We start from the raw sequence: 14,103 nt of genomic DNA, 5'->3' as shown, positions 1-14,103 counted from the left end.
TTTGTGTGAGAAAGATTATTCTATTTGGTCTTTCTTTTCCCCCTATTTACACATTACATTTTCCCCACATGTTAATATACATAGATTGATATAAATGTAGTCCTTATAGGAGAGAGTTTGAGTAAAAGAAAAAGATAACATTTTTCTCCTTTTCCCTTTACTTCATATTTACCTTTTCAGGTATTCCATGCTCTTTGTTTTTCGATATCGAACTTTCCACAGAGCTCTGGTCTTTTCTTTGCAAAAACTTGGAAATCTTCTATTTTGTTGAATGCCCATACTTTCCCTTGGAAGTATATAGTCAGTTTTGATGGGTAGCTGATTCTTGGTTGAAGGCCCAGCTCTCTTGCCTTTCTGAATATCATGTTCCATGCCTTATAGTCATTCAGAGTGGAACTTGCAAGGTCTTGTGTGACCCTGATTGGCATTCCTTTATATCTAAATTGTCTTTTTCTGGCTTCTTGTAAGATTCGTTCTTTTGCTTGAAAGCTTTGGAATTTGGCAATTACATTCCTGGGAGTTGTCTTTTGGGGATTTAGTGTAGAGGGTGTTCTGTGAACTCTTTCAGTGCCTGTATTGCCCTCTTGTTCTAGGATCTCTGTGCAATTTTCTTTGATTATATCGTGTATTACGATGTTGAGTTTGCTGTTTATTTCTGGCTTTTCTGGTAGTCCAATTATTCTTAAATTGTCTCTTCTCCCTCTATTTTCCAAGTCTATGACCTTGTCAGTGAGATATTTTATGTTCTCTTCTAATTTCTTGGTCTTTTGGCTTTGCTTTATTAATTCTTGCTCGTTGTCTTCAAGTTGCCTAATTTTGACCTATAAAGCCTGGTTTTCCTTTTCACTTTGGTCAAACTGGTTTTGTAGATGCATGAATTTCTTTTGCATTATTTCCCACTTTTCCTCCCAGAAGGCTTCCAACTTTTTGATCCTTTCCGATTCAGATTCTTCATGGGTTTGTGGAGAGTTTCCATTTCCTTTGGAAGGTTTCGGGGCATTTGTTTGTGTTTCCTCTTCTATCTCCTCTGTATTTTGTATTTTTGCTCCATAAAATATGTCCAAAGTCGAACCCTTCTTATTTTTCTTGGAGTTTTGAGGCTTTTGTGCTTTTGTGGAGTTTGCCATCTATCTGAGTGGGGAGGTCTAGTTTTTCTTATCTCTGTCTGGTGTTTAGAGGTTTTAGCCCTAGGCAAATTGCCGGTTCTCCTCAGCTGTTCTGTCTTCCCGGGGAGGCCAGGAATTGCTTGTGTTTCCTTGTTACTGCCCTCCTCAGTTCCCTCCCAATGCTTCTCTGTTGCCTTACTTCCACGCTTTGAGCCTGGCTCTCCACGTGGTGTTTTAATGCCTTTGCTGGCCAGAAGAACCTGCACTCTGAGGGGGGAGGGGCCGCAGCTTCCCGGAGCTCAGAGGGCTCCTGATAGGATTAACTTTCACTGGGTTGAACTGAGTATGCCCTGAGGCAGGGACCTTCTGTGAGACTCGGATGGAAGGATCCAGGCAGGGGGTTACAGGCTCCCCCTGTCTCTCTGTTTCCCTGCTATCTGTTGTTGGGTGCCCCCTCGACTGAGTCAGGTTGTTTTCAGGAAGTGGCCTTCAGAATAGCCAGCCCTGAGGCTCTGAGGTTCCCTCTGCTGCCTTGGATTCAGCTCTCTGGGTTGGGGGGGGATGGGTCCTGGGACCTTCCTTCTGCCTACCCCTTAGGTCCGAGTGATCTCGGGTTCTGGATCTTGGGGGGGGGGCGTACCTTTTGATCCAGGTCCAGGAGGACCCAGTGACCCCAAATTCTATTTCTTCTTCTGTTAGTCTAGGCAGTTTGTATTTTTGTATATATTCATCTATATCACTTAAATTGGTGTATTTATTGCCATATAATTAGACAAAATAATTTTTAATGATTGCCTTAATTTCCTCTTCATTAGAGGTGAGGTCTCCCTTTTCATCTTGGTTCCTTGTCAATTGGGTGTTTTTCTTTCCTTTTCTAATTAGACTGACTAATACTTTGTATATTTTATTTGTTTTTTCAAAGTACCAGCTTCTAGTCTTATTTATTAAATCAGTAGTCCGTTGACTTTCAATTTTATTAATTTCTCCGTTGATTTTTAGGATCTCTAATTAAGTCTTCATTTTGATTTCCACTCCTGGACCTGCCTTTTCTTCTCTCACTACTTCCTTCTACACAAATGTTTGTTTTTAGTCAATCCCCCTAGTTTCCATCCTTATTTTACTTCCCTTTCTACCCCCCCTTGTCTTCTTATCCTCCCCCCCTTATTTGCCTTGCTGTCTTTCTAAAACTACCCCCCCCACTCTCTCCCTTCCTTATACTGCTTCCCTCCCCACCAGTCCGTTTGTTACCCTTCTACTCCCCTATAGGGTGCAAATCTATTCTCTGCCCCAATGGATTGGATTGTTCTTCACTCTTTGGGTTAATTTCAAAGCATGTAAGAGTTGAGTATTTCCTATCTCCAACCTCTTTACCCTTCCAGTGTATTGATGTTCTCTCCCCTCCTGCCATGAGCTTCTTTGTGACATATAATTTATTCCCATTTATTTCTTTTTCATTTCTCTTAGTATTAACCTTTTTTTACCTCTAGTTGTGTATATATACATATATACAGACACAGCCACACACATGTATATATATTTATTATTGTATATATCTATATACCTATTTGTGCCTTGTACTTTTATCCTATACATTTTGTCACTGTTCCCTCTAACTGTAATTCTTCTAGCTGCCCAGGTGATAACAACAGTTTTTAAGAGTTACCAATGACCTCTTTTCTTAGAGGGATACATAACATTTTAATTTATTGAGTCTTTAAAAAAATTTTTGTTGTTTAGTTTAGTTTTTCTTTTTTCCTTCTTTTTTAATTACCTTTTGATGATTCTCTTGTGTTCTGTGCTTGGACATCAAATTTTCTGTTCATGTCTGGTTTTTTCATTACAAATTTTTGGAATTCTTCTATTTTGTTGAATGATCATACTTTCCCCTGTAAGAATATACTCAGTTTTGATGGGTAGTTGATTCTTGGTTGTAGACCAAGTTCCCTTGCTTTCCAGAATTGTGGGTGCAACCTGATCCTGCATTATTCTCACTGTGGTTCCATGGTATCTGAATGATTTCTTCTTGGCAGCTTGTAATATCCTTTTTTTTTTTTTGGTCTGATTGTTCTTGAATTTGGCTATAACATTCCTGGGTGCTGTCAGTTGGGGATTAAGTACAGGATGTGATCTGTGATTCTTTCATTCTCCACTTTTACCTCTTGTTCTAGGACAGAGGTTCTCAACCTCTCAATTTGTAGCAATGAGAATACATAATGCATATCACGTATTTACATTCTGAATCATAACTGTAGCAAAATTATAGTTTTGAAGTAGCCACCAAAATAATTTTTTGGTTTGGGGTCACTGCAACATGAGGAACTGTACTGCGGGGTCACGGCATTAGTAAGGTTGAGAACCACTGTTCTAGGATATCGGGGCAGTTTTCTTGAATAATTTCCTTTAGTATTATGTCCAGACTTTTTCTTTTGTCATGGTCTTCTGGTAGACCAATGATTCTTAAATTGTCTCTCCCTGAACGATTTTCTAAATCCTCTGTTTTGTGAATGAGATGCTTCATATTTTCCTCAATTTTTTCATTCTTTTGGTTTTGTTTTATAGTGTCCTGTTGCCTTGTGAGGTCATGATTCCAGTTGTTGTATTCTGGTTCTTAAAGACTGGATTTCATCCCTGGCTTTTTGGTCATCCTTTTACTTCTGATCTGATTTTCTGTGGAGGTCATCTTTCATCCCCTTTACCTCGTCTTTCATCTCCTTTGTCTCATCTTTCATCTTCCTTCCCTCATCCTTCATCTCCTATGCCTTATTTTCCAGCTTGGTTGATTTTGGCTTTCAAGACACTATTTTCTCATTTTAGTTCAAGTGCCTCTGTTTCCAGAGGACGTATCTTAGTTTTTAAGTTCTTTTCCCAATTCTCTTCATCCTCTCTTAATTGTGTTTTGAGTTCTTCCACAGGCTGTATCCAATTCGCTGGGATTTGATTTATTGTTTGCTGATCTCTCCTGCTCTGTTCCTTTTGCTGAATAAAAGCTGTCTATTGTAATTTCTCTCTTCTTTTTCTGTTGTTTGCTCATATTTACCCCTTCATTGCTCTCTGTATTTGTCTGTGGTCTTGCTCCTCTTATTTTTTTGGTTTTGGGGCTTTCTGTCAGTCTCTCCTTTTGGAGCTTTGTCAGATCTCTCGGTGCAGTCTCTGGGGGAGAAGTGTTGGGGTTGAGCTTTCCTGTCCTCTGGAGGCTTTTGATTGGATTAAAGTCCAGCAGTTAGTGAGGGAAATTGTTGTAGTTTCTGTGTCCCTGAGCTCTGAAGACTTTTGATGGGATTAAGTTCATCTGGATTGGGCTGGATATGCTCTGAGGCCAAAACCTTCTGGAAGGCTGGAACCAAATGGAAGGTCTCAGCCACTAAGTCTGCCAGCTCTTTGATCTCTCTCCAGCTGCTTCCCCACCCTCTGTGTTCGAAGCTCTGAGCCTGGCACAGCCCTTCCCGCAAGGTACACCCTCTGGACCAGTGCCTTTGCCCACCCAGAGGTTCCTGCTGCTACTGGGGGCTCAGCACTCTATGTGGGGGAGGGGAGGGGTCCTGGGACCTTCCTTCTGCCTTCTCCTTAAATCCAAGTGTTTTGGATTCCGGCTTTTGGGGGAGCATGACTTTTGAATTGAGTCCAGCAGGAGAGTTACCCAGCTCTGTTTTGTTGTTAGGTTTGACTTTCAGTCCCCTGGGAACATTTGGTTTGTGATCAGTAAGGAATGGTTTTCAGAGGTCTGAACTATTGCTGCTCCTAAGCCACCGTCTTGACTCTGCCCCTCACTACTGGGAAAATTGGAAGACAGTATGGGAGAGATAAGGTTTGGATCAACATCTCACGCCCTACACCAAGATAAACTCAGAATCTGTGAATGACTGTGGTAGAGACATTAATAGAGAGAGGTTTTGCAGGACAAGCCAAGATGCAAGAACCAAGGCTGGGGACCTGTCAATCAAGAAGAAGGTTCCAAATGGAATGTTCCCAGGAGAGGCGGGGGGGGGGGGGGGGAGGCGGGGGGGAGACTGAACAAAGGAGAGGAATTGGGACTTTGGGGCTCACTCTCTCCCGGAGGTTATTGAACTGAGTGAGGAGGCTTGGCTTTTGGGGCTCTGATCAAAGCAGGAACTGATTCTGTCTCTGTCTCTGGCAGTTGAAGCTGACCAGGGGATATACTTGGACTTCGGATTCTGTCTCTGGCTCTGGGAGTTGGAGCTGGCCAGGAGAAACTGAGAAACCTCTGTTTTCTGTCTCTCTCTCTCTCTCTTTGAGATTTGACTGACCAAGAGTTGGAGGAAAGCCAGGCTGAAGGACCCTTGGGGGAGGGTGGATTCTGAAGTTAAACTGAGAGACATTGAAGGCTTTGTGAAGAAGAAAGAAAATTTAAAACAGTTGTCCTCCATTCATCTCTCTAACCGTCCCTCTGAATCACAATTGTGACAAGACTATTTCCATAACCCTCCTAAATTCTTATTATAGATTAGGGAAACCCTCATCCCTCTTTCCTCAGTTTCCTTATCCTGTTATCCCAATAAACCCCTTACCAGAGAAAAGAATACAAGAGTATTTTATAGTTCACTCAGGGGGGAGGGAGAAAGCCAAAAGGCTTCAAGAAGCAGGTGGTTAAGGGAGGGAGTGAGGGAGGAAGAGGGTAGGCAGAGATTAGGAAATAGATTGATCCATTAGTCATCAAATAGGGGATCAACAGGCAAACCCCAGTGCATTCCCCTGTACCAGTATCCCTCTATCTCTGTACCAGCATCTCTCTCCAGCATCTCTATCTCTGTAGCAAGTGTTCCATACTATCAGTAGCTCTCTCTAGTCATAAGCCAGAGTACATCAGTCATTGCAACAAGAAATAGTAACACAGATTATTTTTTTCTATTTCATAATCTGGATATAAAGAAGGAAACTATAAGCAAATTAGGTGAACACAGAATAGTATACATGTCAGATCTATGGGAAAGGAAAGACTTTAAAACCAAGCAAGAACTAGAAAAAAACCACAAAATGTAAAATCAATAATTTTGATTACATCAAATTAAAAGGTTTTTGTACAAACAAAACGAATGCATCCAAAATTAGAAGGGAAGCAACAAATTGGGAAACAATCTTCATTACAAAAACCTCTGACAAAGGTCTAATTACTCAAATTTATAAAGAGTTAAAACAATTGTATAAAAAATCAAGCCATTCTCCAATTGATAAATGGGCAAGGGACATGAATAAGCAATTTTCAGTTAAAGAAATCAAAACTATTAATAAGCACATGAAAAGGTGTTCTAAATCTCTTATAATCAGAGAAATGCAAATCAAAACAATTCTGAGGTATCACCTCATACCTAGCAGATTGGCTAACATGACAGCAAAGGAAAGTAATGAATGCTGGACGGGGTATGGCAAAGTTGGAACATTAATGCATTGCTGGTGGAGTTGTCAATTGATCCAACCATTCTGGAGGGCAATTTGGAACTATGCCCAAAGGGCACTAAAAGACTGTCTGCCCTTTGATCTAGCCATAGGACTGCTGGGTTTGTACCCCAAAGAGATGATAAGGAAAAAGACTTGTACAAGAATATTCATAGCTGCGCTCTCTGTGGTGGCAAAAAATTGGAAAATTCCCCTTCAATTGGGGAATGGCTGAACAAATTGTGGAATATGTTGGTGATGGAATACTATTGTGCTCTAAGGAATAATAAAGTGGAGGACTGGAACAACCTCCAGGAATTAATGCAGAGTGAGAGGAGCAGAACCAGGAAAACACTGTACACAGAGACTGATACATTGTGGTACAACCGAGTGTAATGGACTTCTGTATTAGTGGCAATGCAGTGATCCTGAACAACTAGGAGGAATCTACGAGAAAAACCACTATCCACATTCAGAAGAAAGACTGTGCGAGTAAAAACACCGAAGAAAAACAACTGCTTGAATACATGGGTCGAAGAGATATGGTTGGGGATGTAGACTCTAAATGAACATCCTAGTGCAAACAACAACATGGAAATAGGTTCTGACCAAAGACACAAGTAATATCCAATGAAATTGTGTGTCAGCTGCGGGAAGGGTGGGTGGAGGGGAGGAAGAGAAATAAAGTGATTATTGTAACTGTAAAATTGAGATTTGAACTCTGGACTTCAATACCCACAAGTCCTTACTCCACTTCCCCAAAATGCTTTGTAATCTCATGGAATTCTGAGGAGGGAGAGATCAAGAAGGTACTTAAGCTGATTGCAAAGGCTTTTGAGTTCTCTCTCTCTTTTTGGGCTTCCATTTTGGAGCAGACGTGGCTCTTTCCATAATGTAGGTGAGGTCTTGTCTAGGCCTCTGGCCTAGGCACGTTTTTCTTATCTTGTATTTTCTTTAATCCTTAACTTTTAATTTAGTCTTTACAGTTGGCGACCACGAAGGGACTAAGTGGTGAGAAGGTAGAGTAAAAAGGCAAGAAAATTCAGAAGTTTATTGAGAGAATTCTTCAGACTCCCGTGTGGTCAGCCACACGGCCTGCTCTCTCTCTTTTTGGACTTCCGTTTTGGAGCAGACGTGGCTCTTTCCATAATGTAGGTGAGGTCTTGTCTAGGCCCCTCTGGCCTAGGCACTGCATGTTTCTTATCCTGTATTTTCCTTAATCCTTAACTTTTAATTTAGTCTTTATATAACCAAAAAACAAACAAATAAATAAAAGACATCAAAAAAAAGAATACTGCTGATGGCTCTTGTGACAAATACAAAAGCAGCACAGTCAATGTTAGATTCAAAAAGCTTTCCCAATTCACCATTTTTTTTTACAATTCTAACTGCTTTAAATATTTGTTACTATGATAACCATTGTAAATAAATCTATGCATTTCTTTTCTTGCCATGTCCAAGTAAAACTATTGAAGATGAAATGTATTATTTTTCATATTAATAAATTTTATTCTATTCCCCTGAAGAACACAGATAAACTTAGCCTTGTTCACAGATAAACCTAGTACCCTAAATCAATCTAAGTAAAGGAAATATCTTGAGTACTATTAACAAGAAAGTCCATAAATCATCTTGTTATATATATTCAATTAGGAAGTAACATCAGACATCACACATAATAAATTAGTTAGTCATCAATTGGCACTGGTTGGTGGGCCAGGAGTTCTGGATTAAAAAGGTGAAAAGGGAATCTTGTGCTTTTGAAGATGACCTTCAGCAGCAACTGGTGAATAAGTGAAGAAATTTCTTTTGCTGTTCTTTCCATTTCCAGTATATTTCCTATCATATCTTCTGTCTCTGCTGCCACATCATCCACCTTTATCAAAACCCTATGCATACTTTGTACTCAAGTGTAAATGAATGAGGAATGCTTCATGCACCCTCAGCATGAGGCTAGTTTCACAAGGGAAGTCATAACCAGGTCCATCAAAGACACCATATACCTGCTGTGAAAGGCTTAAATAGGGAAATACTCATGGCACAGAGATTTCATTTTTCTCTGTCTGAGGGACCTCTTCTCTTTTAGTACAATCTCCAAATGCTGATTCATGCTCTATGGAGCACTGCATTTTTTGAACTAGAAAGATAGGGGGAACAACATCTGCTGTATCCTTTTCAAGTCTTAGTTAACTTTCAGGGTCATCTGTTTGATTTCAGTTTATATATTTTTAATTTGCCTTATTTTGGAGGCGTTATTATATTGGAGGCATGCTTAAAATTAAGCAATCAGCATCCCTATGGAGGTTGAGTTAGTCTCTAGGATCCAGAGATTGGTAGCCTCCATGTCTTGGTGAGTCATCTTCCCTGTCAAAATGAGGTTGGAACCAGCATTTTAAAATTGAACATATAAACACAAAAATTAAAATTTCTTCCAACCCATCAGAGACCTTCCTAAACAATACATGATTTGGAAGAGGGAATTTGAATTACCAAAAATATCCTATGAATTAGCTTAAAATAAATGGAATAAGCTAAAATGCCTTAAATACTTAAATGCACTAAGGTGAAGGATTACTTCTATTAAAAAACTTATCGGGGGGCAGAGTCAAGATGGCGGCTTAGCAAGCAGCAAAAGTTCAGACCTCGTGGAAGACCCTTCCTTATTGATACAGACTGAATGCTCCTAGGGCACCGAAATTCAAGCTGAACAACAGGACAGAAGTGGGGAACCCTCCTTCTGGACTCAAATCAAAAGGTACACCCCCCAAAAGCCGGAATCTGAGAATACTCAGGGCTAAGGGGAAGGCAGAGCGAAAGTCCCAGGACCCCTCCCCCACAACCCAGAGGGCTGAGCCCCCAGCAGCAGCGGGAACCTCTGAACGGGCAAAGGTGCTGGTTTGCAGGGTCTACCTTGTGAGCAGCGAGGCGCCAGGCTCGGAGCATCCAGCTTGGACAGCAGGGAGGAAGCCAGGGAGAGACGGGGTTGTGGCTGGGTCCCTCCATCAGGCTCCAGTCTCACCATTGCCTCAGGGCGCATCCAGACCAATCCAGCTGAACCTAATTCCATCAGAACTCCTCAGAGTTTAGAGAGGCAGGCAAAGGCACTTGCGGACAGCGGAGAAGCAGCTGGAGAGAACTGGAGAGAGCCTGGGCGGCCCAGCCTTCCAGGAGTATTCAGAGCCTCAGAGCTTCATACTACATACAGCCCCACCCAGTTGAACTGAATCCAATCAAAAGCCCCCAGAGGATAGGGAAGCTAACATTCCTCCCCTAGAGACTGTACCAAGAGATCTGACAAAGCTCCAAGAGGGGAGACTGACAGCCCCAAAACCAAAACAAAATGAGAGGAGCAAGAGCACAGCCAAATGCAGGGAAGCAAAGAAGGGGTAAACTTGAGCAAACAACAGAAAAAGAAGAAAGAAATTACAATAGACAGCTTCTGCACAGGTAATGAGCAAAGAGCGAATGAAACAGAGGGGGAGGGATCAGCAAAGGAAAAATCTGAAATCCCAGCGAATTGGATGCAGACTTTGGAAGAACTCAAAATGCAATTCAAAACACAATTAAGAGAGGCTGAAGACAATTGGGAAAAGAACTTAAAAACTAAGATAAGTCATCTGGAAACAGAAAATAGTGTCTTGAAAGCCAAAATCAACCAGCTGGAAAATGAGGCAAAGGAGATGAAAGATGAGGCAAAGCAGATGAAAGATGAAGTGAAGAAGATGAAAGATGACCTCCAAAGAAAATCTGACCAAAAGGAAAAGGATGACCAAAAAACTAAGGATGAAATCCAGTCTTTAAGAACCAGAATACAACAACTAGAATCATGTGACCTCCCAAGGCAGCAGGACACTATAAAACAAAACCAAAAGAATGAAAAAATTGAGGAAAATATGAAGCATCTCATTCACAAAACAGAGGATTTAGAAAATCGTTCAAAAAGAGACAATTTAAGAATTATTGGCCTACCAGAAGCCCATGACAAAAGAAAAAGCCTGGACATTATATTACAGGAAATTATTCAAGAAAACTGCCCCGAAATCCTTGAACAAGAGGAAAAAGTGGAGATTGATAGAATCCACAGATCACCTCCTGTACTTAATCCCCAACTGACAACACCCAGGAATGTTATAGCCAAATTCAAGAACTATCAGACCAAAGAAAAGATATTACAAGCTGCCAAGAAGAAGTCATTCAGATACAAAGGAACCACAGTGAGGATAACTCAGGATCTGGCCACATCCACACTGAAAAAAAGAAAGGCATGGAATACGATATTCCGGAAAGCAAGGGAACTAGGTCTACAACCAAGAATCAACTACCCAGCAAAATTGACTATATTCTTTCAGGGGAAAGTATGGTCATTCAACAAAATAGAAGAATTTCAAGAATTCGTAAAGAAAAGACCAGACCTGAACAGAAAATTTGATGTACAAGCACAGAACTCAAGAGAATCCTCAAAAGGTAATTAAAAAAGAGGGGAAAAAAGAAAAACAAAAAACAATTTTTTAAGAGACTCAATAAGTTAAAATGATATGTATCCCTATAAGAAAAGAGGTCATTGGTAACTCTTAGAGGGAGCAGCAACAAACTGTATAGGATGAAAGGACAAGACATAAATAGGTATATAGATATATGCATGCAAAAATACATACGCATGAGTATGCATATATATATAGATATAAATAGAGCTTAAAAATAGGTTAATATTAAAAGAAATAGAAAGAGAAACAAATGGGGGTAAATTTATATGTCATAAAGAAGCTCATGGTGGGAGGGGGGAGAACATCAATACACTGGAAGGGTAAAGAGGTCGGAGACAGGAAATACTCAACTTTTACGTGCTTTGAAAGTGACTCAAAGAGGGAAAAACAATCCAATCCATTGGGGGCAGAGAATAGATTTGCACCCTATAGGGGAGTAGAAGGGTAACAAATGGTCTGGTGGGGAGGGAAGCAGTACAAGAGAGGGAGGGAGCGGGGGGGGGTTAACTTTAGAAAGACTACAGGGAAAACAAGGGGGGGGATAAATAGGGAGGGGGGTAGAAAGGGAAGTAAAATAAGGGTGGGAACAAGGGGGACTGTTCAAAAGATAAGAATATTCATAGCCGCACTTTTTGTGGTGGCCAAAAATTGGAAAATGAGAGGATGCCCTTCAATTGGGGAATGGCTTAACAAATTGTGGTATATGTTGGTGATGGAATACTATTGTGCAAAAAGGAATAATAAAGTGGAGGAATTCCATGGAGACTGGAACAACCTCCAGGAAGTGATGCAGAGCGAAAGGAGCAGAATCAGAAAAACATTGTACACAGAGACTGATACATTGTGGTACAATCGAAGATGATGGACTTCTCCATTAGTGGCAATGCAATGTCCCTGAACAATCTGTAGGGATCTAAAAAACACTATCCACAAGCAGAGGATAAGCTGTGGGAGTAAAAACACCGAGGAAAAGCAACTGCTTGACTACAGGGGTGGAGGGGATATGACTGAGGAGAGACTCTAAATGAACACTAATACAAATACCAACAACATGGAAATGGGTTTGAATCAAGAACACATGTGATACCCAGTGGAATTGCGCGTGGGCTATGGGAGAGGTGGTGGGAGGGTGGGGAGGGAAGAAAAGAAAATTATCTTTGTTTCCAATGAATAATGTTTGGAAATGACCAAATAAAAATTTTAAAAAAATTTTAAAAAATTAAAAAAATAAAATGCTCTATTAATGAAAAAAAAAGAATTGAAAAACAAAATATATATCACTACTACATTGTTAATACTATTCCCATCCATCATATAACTTTTGAATAAAGGAGTTTTAGTAGTAAAAAAAACAAACTTATCAAGGAAACTTGAACTGGGGTACCTCCCTTGGAGCTAAATATTCACACTGGCCTACTGCTGAGAGGCACAAACTTTGCTGGGATAACATAGTAATTCCTAATTGGTTCCAATGAGAGAGACAGACAGACAGAGAGAGACAGAGATAGAGATAGACACACTAATAGAACTGTTAAGGTCCTCTCTGTTCTACGTAAGTAGGAGGAGGAATGGTTCCGTCTTTCATTTAGGCCTTTCTCTTTAAGGGACCTCTCTGGATTTAGAGCAAGGATAAGATTACTCTCTCCTCTTTTCCCTGCCATCAGTAGCAGCTCACAGCATAAGCAAATGAGAAAAGGCATGTGCTTGCTTAGGCGCATCTGAGCTCCTATATGCCTCCTGTCTCATTTTCCCCTCTGAGCACAAGCCAAGGAGCAGTGATCTTGAAAAATAGATGTTTCCAGTCTAAGCAGTTGAACTCATGCATCCGAGAGCTCCTGGGACAAGTGCAAGCTATCCAATAGGAGATGCTTTCCAAAACAAAATGCTTTCTGGAAGAAAAAAACATCACCAAGAGGAGGATCTTCTATCTGAAAGACTAAGGAAAATAATTCCCACCTCTTCAGGAAATCTGGATTGTACTAGCAAATCTGAGACAAAGAAAGACCTAAAGCCATAGACTTTGGGCCCAGAAACTAAGTATTTTATTCTAATATTAAATTATGTTTTTCTTCACCAGAAACTGACAAAAAAAATAATGGGTTTGGGTTTTTTTGGCCTTGGAAACTGTCAGAGAAAATCATATGATCATGCATATAGAGCAGGAATAGATGTTGGAAGCAATTGGGGATGTTGGTTCAGGAGTAAGAAACAAGAAAGGTCAAATACAGCCTCTTATGGTTAGTATATATGACAAATACTTTTTGCTAGTTTTAATGACCCTGGGCAAGTTACTTAAACCTGTTTGCCTCTGTTCCTTATCTGTAAAATGATCTGGAGGAAAAAAATGGCAAATGATTCCAGTATCTTTGCCAAGAAAATTCCAAATAGGGCCACAAAGAGCTAAACACAATTAAAAAGGAAAAACTGGAATGTAAGGGGAGGGGGCAAGGAAAAAAGAAGAGCTGAAATAAAAAGGAAACAAGCCATTTCATTTATAGTTCACAAATGTCAGCTAAACTCCCTCTCTTTCAGCAACTAACTTGTAAAGAGAGGAATAAGAGCAAAGTGAGAAAAAAGTAAAGAAGGCAGGACACATTTAATGTGAGATAAGAACACATTTAATAATTTATAATCATAAAACTGAATAGGGTGAACTTATCCTCAAAACAGAAAAAAAAATGGCCAAATGGATTAGAAAACAATTTGATAATATGTTGCTTAACTGAAATGTTCTTGAAATTTGAAGATTCTTGAAGTTTTTAACTGAACTCAAAAAGAAAGCAATATGATTTCAGGTAAGGCTATAATAAATAATGGCATGACAAAAATAGATAAGCAAATGAATTACACTATATTTAAAGGTATTCTAAAGAATGAATCAATATCAACACAGCATATATCTGAAGAAAAAGTTAATCAAATTAGAAGTAATCATAAAATAGTGAGAGACCTTAATTTACCTTTTTTAGAACCAGACAAATCTAAGAGATAAACAAGAAAAATAAGCAAGAAAAAAAGAGCAAAAAATAAACAAGAAAAATAATAAGGCTTAAAAGGAATTTACATACTTTTAGAATGTACATGACAACTTTGTAGAAACTGACCATGCATAAGTATATAAA

At 39.8% G+C, this 14,103-nt stretch overlaps 1 protein-coding gene across 1 annotated transcript in view; it reads right to left on the bottom strand.

Annotated features, from left to right (window-relative positions):
- Positions 1-14,103, bottom strand: part of REC114 (REC114 meiotic recombination protein) — a 105,894-nt gene that overhangs the window by 45,379 nt on the left and 46,412 nt on the right. The gene's annotated exons all lie outside the window — the stretch shown is intronic.

Source organism: Monodelphis domestica, chromosome 1, assembly GCF_027887165.1.
Source record: "Monodelphis domestica isolate mMonDom1 chromosome 1, mMonDom1.pri, whole genome shotgun sequence".
Taxonomy (NCBI): domain Eukaryota; kingdom Metazoa; phylum Chordata; class Mammalia; order Didelphimorphia; family Didelphidae; genus Monodelphis; species Monodelphis domestica.
Note: the sequence above shows the minus strand (reverse complement) of the source record. Positions and strands in the feature narration are given on the sequence as shown.